A 16,334-nucleotide genomic window follows, 5' to 3' on the forward strand; every position below is an offset into this window, starting at 1 on the left:
GCCGTAACTACCGTATTTGAGAGAAGGCAACCCGTAACGTTTCATCCGGAGCTGTTAATTATGCGGTAACACTATAAACGGTGAAATGAATCTGCAGCAGTCAGGTGGTACAAGTCAGTGCTCTCAAAGTTGTTTACATTCATTATTATTGTAAAGTTTTGTGCTTTGGGACATGAGGTAGTTTAACGCCGTCTCTCGTAACGCTCTGCAGACTCTGCTGTGTGCGTTTATGTGTTTTTAAAGGAGGCGTGCCTTTGGAGACGGTCTGAAGGGAGGGTGGGATCTCATGCTTTCAAAACTAGCTGACTATTGCTAGCCTCTCCAAAATTGCCTACCTTACCTTTAAAATAGAATAATGTAATTTTAAATCATAATTATTTTTCACAATATTACTGTTTTTACTTTAAACGATCTAATAAATGCAGCTTTGACGAACATACAACACTGAAAATGGATTAAAATCCACAAAACTCCCATTTTTTATTATTCTTAAAAATATAATAAAAAAACACAGAAAAAACAGCAATTTCAAACAGGCTGACCAATAGTATGCCCAGGCCTCAGTTTATTGTGGCTACAGTAACCTTGTCCCCCACTAGCGCCGATCCTGGTCATGGGAGAAAAGTGACAGTGTTTTCTTACTGGCAAGTCCTGAATGAGAAGTGGCTGAAGAGCACAGTTGTTTTTGAAAGTCCTGAGAAGAAAATGTTCTGAGAGCTACAAGTGGAACCTCTCTTTGAACTTGAGGATGGGATTGTCTTGCAGGTTTTAAGGCTATAGGTGGTGAGAGGGTGCCTGGGAAACAGGGAGGGGTTGTGTACACGTGTGTGCGTGGGCACACAATTTGCCCGACCTGACAAAGCTCTCTTTGTTTAAAGTCAGTGCCTATGGGGAGATGCGGTTGAAAGAGACTCTCTAGGAACAGAATTCAGCAAATCTTTGTAGCTATTCCTTCATTTTTATGTGATAAATGGCAGACTGAGTGCTTTTCACAAAGGGAACTGTTTGTATTAGGAGTAAGACTGTTTGTAATTCTGGTCAAGCTGGTTAAACTGAACTGTGCATATGCTCTCACCCCCCACACCAATTATGGTATTATGTTTGAAGTATGTAATATCATCTTTGTATTTCCAATCACATATTGTTGATGAGTCATTATATGTGCATTGGATGGTCACTTAAAGGGACAGTTCATCCAATAATGAAATGAATTTTCTTTCTTTTGTGGAACATAAAATCATATATTTTAAAGAATATTTCAACTGTTTTGTCCATACAATCAAAGTCATTGGGGTCCAAAACAACATTGGTCCCCAAATTGGTCCCCTAATATATCTTCTTTTGTGTTCCACAGAAGAAAGCCATAGAGTCACCTGTTGTTTACTACTTTAAAGCAAGGGTCTTCAACGTTTTTTCAGGGCAAGGACCCCTTAGGCGATAGAGACATGGAGCAGGGAGCCCCGATAGAAAATGTGTCAAATAGAGCTATATATTAATATAAACTAACTATATTATAATTAAGAATACGTTATATTATGTTAAGACAGTAGATCATAACTGCAAATTATTGTTGTCACTGTCTGTATATTTCTTTTCTTTGTTAAAATTTCTATTTATGCATAGTATACAAATGTTGCGATGACAATCATAATGCATTCTATGTTTGCAGTTGTTGTAAATTTATTTTAATGGATTTGCAGAATCATAAATTTTTATTGTACTAGTCAGATGGACAATTAAACATTTACTTGAACTTTAGCTTCAAGTTTACTAAAACTTAACATTTTAATTTAACTGTGATTAAAAATATATATTAATAAGAATATTTTTCTAGTAATCTATTAGTCTGCATTTAGCCTACTTTGCCCGTATCTATTTTTTACATGCCTTATTTTTGTCCTGTGCGATAGTTATCACTGTCAATAGCAATTTTGAAAGTGAATCCTGCATTTATATGTAGTTGTCAGTTCAAAAAATTTCCAGCGTATAATTGGCCCTCGTTCCTCTTAGCAGCATAAAAAAACAATACTTTTATTCAATGAATAATAGCCATATAGCCTCAAAGGCGTGAAAGAGCGCTCACTTTACAATCACTAAAAAGCAGTCACTCATGTCAGTTCACAATCTCACAAAGTGCCATTAAAATCAGTAAAGTTGTCTACACACACTGCATAATGAATATCTTACTTACATCATGTCTTTGTTTGTTAATGAGAGGATGTGCGAGAGTGAGCAGAACTCATCACTGAACAAAAACTAAACTGGCATTATGAGCGGTGAGTGGATTCTAACTTAAACACCTCTGATTGGACATTGCGTTCAAGAGATCAACAAACATGTCTGTGATTGGCTACATGTCTCACCACTGCAAAAAGTGTTTGCCAAAACTGTTTCCCCAAAAATATTATATTATTACAGTCAACTGCTGCATTTCAGTAGCCTGGCTCCGCCCTCCTACGTACTTCCGCTCAATTTCATTTTCCTTCAGTACTACGTCTGGGACTGCTGTATATTCTTAGGTTTCCAGAAACAATTTTTTTGTAGGACCAATCAGCGAATAGAGGGAGTGGCTGAGAACGATGACGTTGATGTGATCACACACATGACTAGCGTCGGCCAATAGTGAGCCTACGTGTGACGTACAACACACAGACGCGCTGCTTTATCAAGACTCGAGGAACAGAGAGAAGGAAATGAATAGTGGAATAAAGTCGTTTTTTTTTTTTTTTTTGGCGCACAAAAAGTATTCTCGTCGCTTTATAAACTTTATAAAAGACAGACATCTTATTCTAAACATAATCCTCTGATCATTCGTACGACCACACGTTAGCGATTGGCTATGGCAGATCCTGAGTGACTCTGGGCAGATCCAATAGTTTTGAACTTTAACAGAGAACCCGCCTACAAGGAAGTAAACGTTTCTCAATGGAGCGAGGCCAGACTCTCTGTACAAATGAAATGTACGAGAGTCTGGTAGAACCAGGCTAGCATTTCAGAGTGCTTATATTTAAATTTGACTTTGTGATGTTTTTTACTCATGTATTCATTTTTTTTAACAAAAACATATTTGTGTGATCACCACAATAAATTGGAAGTAGCTACAGATATTTTCTTCCATATTATGATGTACACACAAGTGTAAGATATTGTCAAAAAATTTTAATATAGGGCAGGGACTTGGTTCTATGGTTGCTAATTCGATGTTACAATGTGAGCATTGCATACATCCTGCATCCGTCACCAGAGAGAAGTCTGTCAATTTCACCAGCTGTTTCTCATTGCATATTAGCAATTTTCATAAACGCAAATAGAATTGAAAAAAAAAAAAAAAATCTGGTGTTTGTACAATTTAAAACTGACATTAAACATATTTGGAAACAATGTTTAAAATATTTGTATTCTATATCTAAAAACATTAAAAAACATTACAAACTATGCAACTGTTTAATATGTACAAACCCCTCATATATCCAGTTATATCTACACTTGTTTGTAGAATATGATTGGTTATCAATCAATCAATCACTCAATCACTCAATCACTCAATCACTCAATCAATCAATCAATCAATCAATCAATCAATCAATCAATCAATCAATCAATCAATCGATCTATCAATCAGTCAATCAGTTTGTATAGGTGAGTAAATGATGACAGAATTAAAATTTTGGGGTAGACTATCACTTTAAGCCTAAAATAAATAATTATTTTAAAACTGTTTAATTGCCCTTTGTGCCAATGTGAGGACGATTACAGACCGTCCTAAACCAAACAGCTGTTTTATTTGATCCACTGAGCGGAACTGAGTTTCAATCACCTTGGTTTGGCAACCCGTCTTAAATTATCCACATTCACATGCTTGTTTAAAATGACAATGTTTATCCTTAGAAAGTTAGCTTGTGTTCAAAATATAAATTATTCCTTCAATACTCAGTATGCATCAAAGAACACGTTCCCAATTATTTTTTCTATAGCCTCGGGCCATTTGTCTCTTTTCTTTCTTTTAATCTTCTTTTTTTTTTTTTTTTTTTTTCACACAACTCCAAAGGTAATTTAATCTATCTTTGAAAATAATAGTGTTGTTTTTTTGGGTTTTTTTTTGCATTTGGACATTCAATTACTTTTTCTTTAAGAAAAGGCTCCAGCTGTCTAGCGCACTCTGTCTAGCCTCGCCACGCTTAACGGTTTTCACAGGTAAAATTTCAAGCCTGGCTCAGGCGTATACCTGCAAACAGGTGACTTTGCTCGCAGATGGAGGTTTTGTTTCCCTGGAGATGCTCTGCTGTGTCGTTTGCATCTTAGCCTCATAAATCTTTCATAAAGGATGTCAGTTTTGCTTACACGAAGCGAAAGCAACTGCCCCACAGGATGGAAGAGAATACATGTGCAAAATGCGTGATTCCCACAAACTGTCGTGTATAACGCTGTCGTTTGAGTTCGCTTGGTTTGTGTCCGGCTGAAGTGGTATTCTGTGCACAAAGCAAGTACACAAGACCCTTTGCCATCTCAACTGGCGGTCCGAACCAGGTGTTCAAAAGAACTTATGAATAAATGCACTAAGGAAAGAAATAGACTTAATAAGTCTTTTTGAACCATCGCTCTCCCTCTCCCTGCCTCTCTCTCTCTCTCTCTCTCTCTCTCTGTAAAGTGTTGGATAAATGTACACTTTGTTCTTGCTGATGTTTTGGTGCCAGCATTCACGGGGGTGTGCTTCTATAGTGGCGACTGAGTGTCTGATCCATCGCTCATATTTCTTTGATCCTACCATCCACACAAAACAGATTTCTAGCAAAGTGCTTTGCTAAAAGAGTGCACTTGTACCTGATTCACATTAAGCCGCTGTTATTGTGTGTAAACTTCACTTCAAAAAACATTTTTGGTCATTCATTCATCCGTTCATTGATTGACTCACTCTCTCACTCGCGCACTGAGAAGCTCAAAGTGTTCTGCTCATTATCAACATGATGTTGTTATTGATTTCTGCCACCAGTCTTGTGGTATACAAATTTAGGAATAAAGTGCAATTAACCTGGTTTACTGCATATATGCACAGTCTGCTGGGCGCTGGTCAACCAAGCGAACAGTTTAATCAATATACTTTACCCTCATTCCTGTTTCTTTTTTAGCTTGTGGATGTGGACGTCTTGCACCGAGTGGCTGTTTTCTTGTATTCGGGTCAGGGTCTGGCTGGTTAGCATGGCTGGTTGAATTAAAAATTGATCTAATTCAGTGTTTTAAAAAAAGTAATTGCATGAATTATAATAAACATCTTCATTATTCGTCATAACCTAAAGAATAATTCAATCTAATTTCATAGTATATTGCTATTATTATGACATCTATTCATATAATAATAATAATAATAATAATAAAGGTCTGAATATGATCTTTTTTATTATTATTTCTATTTATAATTATATCACATTCATTCTAATAAATGTATACTTATTTTCTAATTCTGCTAATCAGATTATAGCTTGTTAATTTTACCAGTGGGCCATACTTTTCATGATTTCATGATCCGAATTTAGCAAATGTTTCCATTTATTTTCCTTAATATATTGCATGATGCATCTTTATTCTCTACATGCTAAAGTCATTTCCAAATGGACACTTTTCACAGACTGTGATGATACGATTCCACAGTTATTAACATTGTAAATCTAGCAAGTTTTTTTATTCTTAAGAAAAAAAAAATCGAATACATTTATAACACTATACTGTGTATTATATTACCTTGGCATTACATTTCAGAAAACTTGTTAACGCTGCTATGTCAAAATACAACTGTTGAAGGTGTGATGGCAATTTGACATCTTTCTTTCTCCTGCCCAACATAATCTATCCCTCAATATTTTTTGAAATCTTTTGTAAAGTCAAAGAAATGCTATAATGGATTGTTTCTTCTTCCTAGAGAACATGAAAAAAAAAAATTGTTGTATAGTTTCCATTCATTACTCTAAAAGTTTACCTAACTACGACCACGCTACTGACAAATGTGGAAAAAGTGTCTATATGTGACATTTTATCAATAAACGCTTTTCAAAATTCTCCTGCAAACATGAAATCCCACATTTCCAAGTGGCCCTGCACCAGTCGAGCAAGAGGCATGGAACTGAACAGAAACACTAACGTACAGTATAGCTCTATCCAAGTACATAGACCTTCTTGGTTAGAACACCCCATTGCGGAGAAGAGAGCCTGAGAACATTGACTAATGCTGCTTGGCCTAAGCCATGTCCCCAGACTCTGAGTGACAGTAAATTGCTATTGATTGTGAAGTCAGAGAGCTGGGGTCACCGCCTTGCTAAATACTAACCCTGTTCTATAGGGCTATTATTAGTAAGTCTCTCTCGATCTCTCTCTCTCTCTCCGTCTCCGTCCCATCTCCTCTTGGGAGGTTAGATGTTCACTCTACAATGCACACTTTGCCATACTGTTATCTCAGGAGACTGAGACGGCCCTGTGGCTGGACACTAATTTACGAGGAGATGCTTATCAGCTTAAATTAGGAGGAAGAATGAAAGTCGGGACGAGATAATTGTTTTTGACAATCCATGCCTTACCACAATGAACTCTCCCAAGAGGGGTTAGATTCTATACTTGGCCCCTGGAGAGTTTCTGTGCATGTGTGCGTGTGTGTGTGTGTGTGTGTGTGTGTGTGTGTGTGTGTCGTTTATCTGAGCAAACGTGGGGGATCAAGGACAAGACGTCCATGAAGGTTAAATTTTCAGTTTATCGATTTCAAAATCAACATAATTTTACTGTTCTCATACAAAAAGAAATGACTGATATAGTACTTGTGTCTTTTTCAAAGATGTTTTTGATCAAATTGTTACATCAGTTACCCCACTGAGCGTCTAAATGATGTGTCACTTGATGTTGAAGAGCTTTCATGGTCAAATCAGCAAGAAAAAGAATAGAAAAGCTTGCCAATTCAATGCCCTCCCTTATCATGACATTTTAGTATTCATTATCACATATTTCACTCCTTTATTCAATCTGAGCACTTAGCAAAACAGGACGTTAGACAGCATAAATGTCATTATTATAATGCTGAGACAATGCTGCATTGAGCTCAATACAGAGACAGCTTTGTGATTCATTTTTTTATTAATTTCATATATATGCTTGCGGGGCTACAGGCCTAATATGTGCTTGTAATTGAAGTAGTCTGCCTTCAATCACACATCCCAAATAAACAAAACACACAAATCACACAAATAGAGACCAAAAACTGGTGTGATCTAATGAGTGAGCTCATGTGCCCAGCTGAGTAAATCTGCTCTTGCCGTTTTTTTTGTCCGATTACTTCATTCCCACCTGTGCTATCTACATAATGATCCCAAAAAGCACTGTGCCAATCATTTATCTAAGAGATCAGTTAAATGAGCATAAAAAGCGTCAACTGCAAAGAGGTAGTTTACCCAAAAATTGAATATTCTGTAATAATTTTTTCACTCATTTCGTGTGAACAACAGATTGGAATTCATGCCTGAAAATTGCCCCCTCCCTTCAGCTGTGAACCACTCCGACTGAATCATTAAGCCAGTGAATTGAAGACAATAGAGTAGTAAACCCAAGTGCAGTTTATTTACAGTGAACCAAAATCCAAAACGAGAAACATAAACCATGAATTAAATCTAAAACATGAAACAAAACAAACACAAGCTTAGGGCTGGGCGATATGGCCAAAAAAAAAATATCACGATAATTTTTTTTATATCAGTCGATATCGATAATTATCACGATAAAAGTCAAATCTTTATTTCTTTCAAGTTTAAAGGCAGATTTTTGCTCCTAAGTGAAAGTCGTAGAAACCAGAGCATTAACTGTGGTTTTAAACTACTCTTTATTGTCAGAACATGACAAAACACTTGCCAAACAGGTGAACATTTCACAAATCTGAGGTAGAACATTCAAACATTAGTCATTTTTCCTTAACAAAATAAATATATTTATTGGGCAATTTCTTACTTTCTGCATGTGCTCATTTTTTTTGGTAAAATGTAATATTCTGACTGTTTGAGTTTTATTAAACTTAACCATTGGTCATCCAGGATCATGCATTTAGATCATGACAACCACAGATGAAACCAGGCCCTGTAGCACCTCACTATCATGGCAAAATGTAACTTTATGGTTTCTATGGTATTTGTATGAAAAACAGTAGCCTAAATACATAATTAAATAGGCTACTGTAATTATATTCCATTAGTCATTTAATACATTGTCTACATTAATAATATAATACAATTCAATATGTATATCCCACATTTCATGGTGCAGTTAATATTACTAGGCTAACGTTACAGTAAATCCATGGTAAATTATGGGAATTTGTAGACGTTGCGCACAGTGTTTCTCCTGTTTGTCAGCGCTGTTTCATCTGCCTTTAAACTGGTTTAAATCACTGAGACATTTGTGTTCCTCGCTGAATTCAAGCGCTTCTCACTGGATTTCGTGACCGAGATCTCCTCTAGTGAGCTCGCGCTTCCGTTTGGACTTTGAGCCGAGCGGATAAATGGTCCGTGTGGCGCGCGGTTCAAATGAGTTTCGTTCCGCTTTTGGCGCATAAACATTATCGAACAGTTATCGACCTCTTGATATCGTTTTATCGAGAAAAATTATATCGCCATAATTATCGTTATTGTTTTATCGCCCAGCCCTACACAAGCTATAAACTTAACCCGAGACAGTGACCTGAAACATGGAAACCTGGAACAGCATTACATACTACAATACATGACAACTAGACAAGGCAAACATTAGGGTTGGTACTGCATTCACGCCATGTTTTAATTACCATAGTCTCGAGATTATAGCACGTGACATTCTATTCATACTTTGCAGTCACGTGACTACCATGGATACCTGGCGGGCAACAAACGGGTATTTTCAACGTAGAGTCCTGTAGTTCCAGGTCTTTCTAGTAGCTATCAAGTCTGTTAGCGAGCTAGCTGCATAACTGTGGACTAGGATTAACTCCAAGGTAGCTAAATTGTGTAAAGCAGACAAGGTTTTTTAAGATAATCGAACAGTAATAATTCCTCCGTAAATAATCTAGCTCTACTGTTGGGTCATCTCTGGTTCTCATTGAAAACCATAGATATCACAAACCTCAAAACAACCTATCACACACTTTTGTTGTTGTTAGCAAAAGACGACAGCTGTTACTGTGCGTTCACACCGCCACCGGCGAGAGCGTCAAAATGCCTGGAAGTCATTCATTTTCACCGGCGGCGGTGTGAACGCACAGTTAGCCTAGCTTAGACTCATAACACAAACAGCTGACTCGCCGAACCAGCTGGTGGTGTTGATTGACGAAACTACAGAGTAACTTAAAGACACGATTACATGATCATACACCCATTGTATTCAAACAAATGTTGAAATTACCTTTGATGGAGTGATGAAATGATCACTGCACAGACGTGTATACTGTAAAGGTTGCTTATCTCATCTGCGGTTAGTGCATCCAATCGCACAACAACTATCTGGCATGTCGTTTACACCTCAAAACACCAACTTTTGTATAGTAAAACTGGCGACGTCCTGGCAAGATCCTTGATTAGTTTACTAGGTTTCGTTGCTGGAGAACGACGTTCTTGCCCGCCAGCCAGTACTTGTGACGTCACGTGCAAAGTATGAATTTAGAGCTGTTCTGAAGTGTGCATATGATGGACACTTTACCATGGACACTCTCCACGGGAGAGGATTTATGAATTTCAGTGAAGCGACACAACTTACTGGTGGACACATGGCGGATGTAGTAGGTCCGAATTACATTCATACTAAACACATTCATACTATATAGAACATACTTTTTAGCAGTCGTGAAGTAATTGTACAAAATAAGTACCTACACAAGAGAGTATGCGATTTTGGATGCAGCCCATGACTATGACAATATACAAAATAAAAAACATGAAAACTTGAACATAAACAAAACTACAACAGACGTGTATTTGCGTCTCTTTTTTTTCTTCAAAGCTTGAAAATATGGATAAGATTAGAGTATTGATTGAAAAGTGAGCATTTTATACCAGTTTGCAGTCAGTTGTGAAAATCTACCTGTTGGTTGAACGGCCTTGTTTACACCAGTCATTTTAGAGGTAGATTATAACCAAAAAGATGTGTTAAGGAAGTAAATCAATTTCGATTTAATGCTGACTTTAAGTTCACCCATAGTAGTGAAAAGATTCCCACACAGCCATTTCCCATTGTTTTTTTTATACAGTCCAAAAGAGATTTTTGTTGTCCTTGTTGCTCTTTAAGCAATATGTTGTGTTTTATTGTTGTGTTAAGTCTTTGTTATTGCATAAGCAGCTGGGTAGAGCTGTTGCTCCTTGCTCGCATCACGTCTCCTCTCATTATGAACTGTGGTGTGATATGAACCGACAGACCCTTGGGACTAGATATAGATCTGCCTATCCATATGTTACACACACACACACACACAGCACGCAAATAAATGAGTACAGACACTAGCAAAGCTATGGACTGACTAGCACTAGCTTGATGAAATACACAATCGTTAATTCTTTTCATTCAGTATTTTTCACTCTGTCAAGCTGAGGAAAAGGTGAAAAAGAAATGGAAACGTTTCATTGGGATTGATGGCGAGAGAGAGGTGGGTGGGTGGCAAGCCCGGTGCCTCATGTTTGAAGTACTGAGGGCATAAACTGAAATTAAAGGAATATTCTGGATTCAGTGTAAGTTACATCCCTCAGCTTTTTTCAAGCAACAATTAAAATTATAGTAAGACACCTATAATGCAAGTAAATAGGCATAGGCAATGAAACCTAAATAACCTACTGTATATTGAATTCAATATTGTACATTTTAACATTAAAATTAGTGCAATATAAATGCTTACTAGAAGATATTCCGCCAAGAACTGAAGTTTCACCATCTAGATGATGATTTAAACAAAATAAGTGCTTTAAAAAATACACTATTGTTCAAAACTTATTTACTAGGCGGTAAATAAAATAAAAGAAAAGAAATTGAAAGAAGTCTCTTATACTCACCAAGGCTGCATTTAATTGATCAAGTATTATTACAAGTGTTTTTTTTTTTCAGTGATGCACATTTTTATTTTTTATTTTAGCATCATTACTCCAGTCTTCAGTGTCACATGACCCTTCAGAAATCATTCTAATATACTGATTTGGTGCTCAAGAAACATTTCTTATTAGTATGAATGTTGAAAACATTTGGGCTGCTTAATATTTTTCTAGAAACCGTGATATATGAATACTAAGTTTAAAAACAGCATTTCTAAAAAATATTAATCTTTTGTAAAATTATAAATGTCTTGGTAACACTTTTACAATAGTTTCATTTGTTAACACTAACTAACATGAACTAACAATGAGCAATGCATTTGTTACAATATTTATTCATCTTTGTTAATGTTAGTTAAAAATACAGTCGTTCATTGTTTGTTAATGTAAGTTCACAGTGCATTAACTAATGTTAAGAAATACAACTTTTGATTTTAATAATGTATTAGTAAATGCTGAAATTAACATTAACTAAGATTAATAAATGCTGTAGAAGTATTGTTCATTCTTAGTTCATGTTAACTCGAGTACAAAGTACTTTTTAAAAACAAAAAACAAAAGTATATTTACTGAAAAAAAGTAAAAATCTTAAAAAAAAAAAAAAAAGCCTGCTTCCCTCAAGCTTTTAAACAGTAGTGTATTTCATGTTTTTTTTTGCCATTTTAACCATTGTAAGTGCCTTTTGCTTTTTAAAATAATTATATAAATAAATAAGGATTGAATCTAAATTATTTTGCGGTGGTGATCAAAATTATGGAAAGAAATGCTGTTGTTCGAGCTTAACTTGAACCAAGAGCATTCCTTTAAAGCTAAACAGACCCTCTGTATTCTGCGGCCAGATGAATCCAATGTGGAGTGAACTCGACGGGAGCTCTAGGATGTTCTGGTGCATGCACCAGTTGAAAAATGTATTTGTGAGGAAAGTGAATACAATATCAAAGTGACACTACTGTGAACTATAAAAAAATAAATAAACTAGACTGACTGATGCCCATCTCCAGGCAATTGTCAGGGTGTCCACTGCCAACTCTCTCAAAGCAAATGTGGTTCATCCATCTCAGCAGAAACACTGCATGCTGTCAGGCAGCAACACCAAATAAATGTTGAATTTGGCCACTGGCCTCCCAGTAATCTGAGTTTAAGACCCTTGGCCCATATGCTGCTGCAGATCCAAAGCATTTACACAAGCTTGGCAGATCCCATGCATGATACTCTCTAATCATGTCAGGACATGTTGTATCATACTAGACACTTATAAAAACTTCTTTTTTGGGGGGGGATGGAGGAGAGTTTTCATGAGAATGGATTATTCTTAGTGTCTAGACATTTAAGACCACGGGCTATTCATTTGTCTTCAAATATCCAAAACCACTATGTCCTAAAGGCTTGTCTCTATTTTTGTCTTTTTAATTTTTTCTATTATTTAAATTGAGATTATTTCTGTTTTATCAGCCCATATTTCAGTGAATAGTACATTATTTGCATCATATGAGTTATGCTCCCGATAACTCATATCAATATACAATTTTGTCTGTACTGTTTCTTATGATAGTTTTATCTGTCTGTACAGCTGTAGCGAAACTAGTTTTAACATGAGCAGTCCTTCCAGTTTTTTTTTTATTGAAACCAAGCTAAATTGCTACTGCATATATATATATATATATATATTAGGGCTGCATGATTAATTGAAATAAATAAAAATCACTATATGGCTTATAGGGCCCTATTTTAACGATCTAAGCGCATGGTCTAAAGCTCACAGGGCAAGTTCACTTTAAATGCCAGTTGCGCTCGCGCCATGGCGGATTCGCTATTTACATGACGGAATTTTATAGTGGAATGCGTCTCCAGAGCGCAAACGGATCTGCTTGTGCGCGAGGTTAAAGCGGACCATACGGACAAGCCGGATTCCACCATATTTTTATGTACACAATAATAATCTTTTACATTGTAATCCTTTTATTTTTAATATTTGGCATGTTTGTGTGCTGCTGCGTCCCTGTGTGTTTAATAAGCGCGTTGTGGACCCGCCTAGGTGCACATTACTAATGCGTTCTTTAAATAACAAAAACAATATTGCGGTCTATTTCAGTTGCCTCAAAATAGCAATGAGCCAACAATGCGCCTGAACACACCTCATTTTCAGACCAGCACGCCCATGGGCGCACAGATGGGTGCAAATGCATTTGTTATTTAAACAACGTGGCGCAGGACGTGAAAATGATAACTGCGTCAGGCTGAAACTAGTAAAAAACACTTGCGTCACACCTGGCGCTGCATTGGATCGGGTGTATGATAGGGCCCATAGTCCATCCATCCATCCATCTTCTCCCGCTTATCCGGGGATGGGTCGCGGGGGCAGCAGTCTAAGCAGAGATGCCCAGACTTCCCTCTCCCTAGACACTTCCTCCAGCTCTTCCGGGGGGACACCGAGGCGTTCCCAGGCCAGCCGGGAGACATAGTCTCTCCAGCGTGTTCTAGGTCTTCCCCGGGGTCTCCTCCCAGTGGGACGCGCCCGGAACACCTACCCGGGAAGGCGTCCAGGAGGCATCCGGAACAGATGCCCAAGTCACCTCAGCTGACCCCTCTCGATGTGGAGGAGCAGCAGCTCTACTCTGAGCTCCTCCCGAGTGACCGAGCTTCTCACCCTATCTCTAAGGGATCGCCCAGCCACCCTGCGGAGAAAGCTCATTTCGGCCGCCTGTATCCGGGATCTTGTCCTTTCGGTCATGACCCAAAGCTCATGACCATAGGTGAGAGTAGGAACGTAGATTGACCGGTAAATCGAGAGCTTCGCCTTGCGGCTCAGCTCTTTCTTCACCACGACGGACCGGTACATCGACCGCATTACTGCAGAAGCTGCACCGATCCATCTGTCAATCTCCCGTTCCATCCTTCCCTCACTCGTGAACAAAACCCCAGGATACTTAAACTCCTCCACTTGAGGCAGGAACTGTCCACCAACCTGAAGTGGGCAAGCCACCCTTTCCGACTGAGGACCATGGCCTCGGATTTGGAGGTGTTGATTCTCATCCCAGCCGCTTCACACTCGGCTGAAAACCGTCCCAGTGCATGCTGAAGGTCCTGGTTTGATGAAGCCAACACGACAACATCATAGGGCCCATAGTGTGTGTATCAAATTGCAAAGCCTGCAATTTAAGACATAAATATATATCAGAGTGAAACATGGCACTTTTACGCACAAGCAGCTCATGATCTGGTGTTTTCAGTGTCACAGTAAATGCTGCTCCACACAAATTCATCTCTGCAAGTCTGTGAGTTTGGGTTTCTCATAACGTGCATTGGTCCCACTTTGCACTATGTACTAACATTGAAAAATAAGTACAATGTACTTATTGTGTTGATGTTGTATCGTAAAACAATTGTGCTGCTATTGAGGTGTGATATAAGGTTAGGGACAGGTGTGGTGGCATGGGTAGGTTTAAGGGTTGGTTAAGGTATAAGGGAAGGTCAACACATTAATTACAGCTGTAATTACATGCAGGTATTTTCAAAATATAAGTACAATGTAAAAACTTGTATGTACACAATATGTCCATTGTATCAAATTATTAATTTCACTGTAAGTACATAGTACTTAAAGTACATAGTGCATTTGGGAACGCAACATGTCTTTCCAAACTTGTAATGAGAAAAGCTTGTAAACCGGCTGTTGCCAACAAAAGAGAACCTTTAAGGTCTCGCTGAGATATATATATATATATTTATTTATTTTTTTGCCAAAATAAAAATTTGATTGTTTAACGACATTAAGCCAGCCATAAATATTAGTATTGTCAGTTGACAGTTGTACTCTGAACATTTTTTTTAGTAGCACTATAATATTTTTAAATACTTGTTTTTTATATATATATATATTACAGTGAAATATTACAATAATAATATGTATTTTTATATTTTATATAATAATACAAATCTAAAATATATATTATAAATATATTATTATTACATTTTATAATAGTAATATTTCTTATTTTGTTTAATATTTTAGTATAATAATAATTAGATTTTATTTTTTTTATTTTTTTTTAGGGGAGATGGCAATATAGTTATATTTTATTTTGTGATCTGGAAACAGATATTGGATTGACAAACAAACCACCATTATTCTGTTTCTTTCTTCTTTAAAAAAAAAAAAGGTTAGTGCAGTAATGCCTATCTGGATAGTTTCAAATCATCCATGAAAATATTTATCCCATGACCCTTGAATGCTGGAAGCAAATCTGCTCTGCCTACTCTTAAAATTCCTCAGATAAACTGTTCTGTGCTCGCATTTTGTGGTGAATAGTAAAGCTCCACAGTTAATTTGTGGCAGCTGCATAAAAACAATAAAAGTATGCATTGTTGACAGTTCTTCTCTGCATGCTAAGCTTATCTGATTTATTTATCCTGACATTTCAGAGGTGGAAACGAGCTCTCACGCGGATGGAGAGCCTGAACGCAGGTTGCAGCAATGGCAGGCTGTGACAAATTTAATGTCTGTCATGTTTTGATTATGATCAGAGTTAATTAAAGCCTTTAAAAAGCCTGTCGTTTTTAATTAGCATTGTGCTACATGGCACTGCTTGGCTAGAAAGGGATATACAGATAAAGCTTTACTGGACAAGTGCCGATGCCTGATACGTCGTGTACTTTGACCTCTCGTTCGTGTTTAACACAATGAGGAAAATGAGCTATACAGTCAGCCTGTCAGACTGGGAATCTAAGCTAATCTAAGCACTTCATAAAATTGTTCTTTCCCAGGTATAGCGGACCAGTTTTCAGGAAGAAATCAGAATAATTGAGCCATGGCGACCCGCTTTTGCAAATAACCGTCTGTCCACTCACTGCACCACACAGCGGGGCCTTTGCTTTCACCAATCAAAGCGCTAATGTCTCCGAACATCAGTGTCATAAGCCATTAGATGCCACTTGTAAGGAAAAGAAGGGGAAAATAGTGTCGACTAAAATGGGAAAGAGGGGTAGGGAGGGATACGAACGAGAGGGAGCGAGCGAAAAGAAGAGATAACAGGCCAATTTCCTCCGGTGTTAATAGGCAGATAGCACTGCAGCATTGCAGCTCGTTAGCATCGTGCTATATTTAGCCACCTCCTCCCTTTTAACTGAGAGCTAACACATCCACGGGCCAGCAAAAGAGGGATTAAGGGATGGAGATACGGCCACCTTTCCTCAGCATCAGCATTATAAATCTCGAACGCATGCACATTGAAACTCACTGCTCTTCTCTGAGAGCGCTAGCTGCTT

At 37.5% G+C, this 16,334-nt stretch overlaps 1 protein-coding gene across 1 annotated transcript in view; it reads left to right on the forward strand.

The window, feature by feature from the left end:
• cdh4 (cadherin 4, type 1, R-cadherin (retinal)) overlaps window positions 1–16,334 on the forward strand; it is a 251,683-nt gene that overhangs the window by 33,383 nt on the left and 201,966 nt on the right. The gene's annotated exons all lie outside the window — the stretch shown is intronic.

The sequence above is a fragment of the Scardinius erythrophthalmus genome (assembly GCF_964197995.2).
Source record: "Scardinius erythrophthalmus genome assembly, chromosome: 25".
NCBI lineage: Eukaryota > Metazoa > Chordata > Actinopteri > Cypriniformes > Leuciscidae > Scardinius > Scardinius erythrophthalmus.